The 1,370-nt window shown below is 36.8% G+C and overlaps 1 protein-coding gene across 1 annotated transcript in view; it reads right to left on the bottom strand.

The window, feature by feature from the left end:
* Window positions 1-741: 741 nt before the first annotated feature.
* MCCC2 (methylcrotonoyl-CoA carboxylase 2) overlaps window positions 742-1,370 on the bottom strand; it is a 76,307-nt gene continuing 75,678 nt past the window's right edge. The window contains exon 18 of the mRNA XM_012802814.2: window positions 742-777. The gene's annotated coding sequence lies outside the window, so the exon portion shown is untranslated. The remainder of the gene's footprint in view (window positions 778-1,370) is intronic.

The following is a 1,370-nucleotide window of genomic DNA, read 5'->3' as shown; positions in this document are numbered from 1 at the left end:
AAAAAAAAAAAAGAAAAAAAAAGTTATCTGCATGACATTTTGGTCAATAATGAGAAAGGAAAAAAAGTTATGAAGCAGATATCTGGAATAATGGCTTGTAAGAATTATCAAAAGCAGACAGGCAGCCAAAGTACTCATTTGTGACTATGAGTTACAGAGAACAACTGCATGTCCCATCTGTGGGTCAGTTCCAATTCAGACCTGTTTCCCAGCATTATTAGTATTAAGATCCCCTTTCACTCTCAGAAATGTCCCAATGTGGATGATAAATTATAAAATCACCTTGATTACAGGCCCCCTGGAAAGGCAAAAGGGGCAGAGAAATTTAATTTCACTCTAAGAACAACTTTATCCTTAAGATTTCTATTCCAGATAACAAGAGAATTTGAGGCACATAAAATAAAAAACAAAATATTTTTAAGTGTCTTACGGAAAGGTTTATGTCAAAGTAATAAAAACCTATGTCATCATGAAGTATGACATGACGGAATTTTGTAAGTGGCCCTAAGCTATGATTACATACTTCATCTTCTGGCCATTTTTCTAAATGTGGAATTTTGAACCAATCATTAAAAGAACACTAAGAACTGGCTTTGACTAGACAGCTGGCAATCATCTTTCCTGAATACCAACATCAATGCGTTTTAGAACTAATGTGGCCTCACACACACACAAGTCTTATTAACAAAGTCATTCCCAAACCTGCCAGGACTCACCTCTGCAAAGGTAACACATAGCCTCCCACAGCCCCATTCAGGCGTGCAGCAGCAGAGTACCCTGCACATAAACATACACACATTTGGCAAATGATCAACTGTCACCTCAATATGCAACTGTGCCTCCGCCAGTGTCAAAGTGTTTTATTATTTAGAAAAATTCTAATTTGAAAACACCTTTATTGAAAACTGAAAGACGCAATCTTGTCTGTGTTTTCATTCTTTAATAAGTACCAAGAGGGGCAAATTTAGAGACTAGCTAAACATTTCTTCAATTCTAAATGGCTTATACTACCCTGGATGAAATTCATATTCATAATAATCAAAATGTTAAAGAAAAACCTATTTGGGTAAAACAATTACAAATGTTTATTATTGAATAAAATATATAAAATAATCTAATTCATTTAAATGTGGTTTTAACGGCAAGGCATGGTGGCTTACCCCTGTAATCCTAGCACTCTGAGAAGCTGAGGCGGATATATTGCTAAAGCTCAAGAGTTCAAGACCAGCCTGAACAAGAGTGAGACACCATCCCTACTAAAAATAGAAATGTTAGCTGGGCACAGGGGCTCACACCTGTAATCCTAGCACTCTGAGAGGCTGAGGTGAGTGGATTGCTTGAGCTCAGAAGTTCAAGACCAGCCTAAGCAA

This window comes from Otolemur garnettii, unplaced genomic scaffold (genome assembly GCF_000181295.1).
Source record: "Otolemur garnettii isolate 467f Iridium unplaced genomic scaffold, OtoGar3 scaffold00017, whole genome shotgun sequence".
Lineage (NCBI taxonomy): Eukaryota > Metazoa > Chordata > Mammalia > Primates > Galagidae > Otolemur > Otolemur garnettii.
The sequence above is the reverse complement of the archived record's forward strand: the minus strand, read 5'-3'. Positions and strand labels throughout refer to the sequence as shown.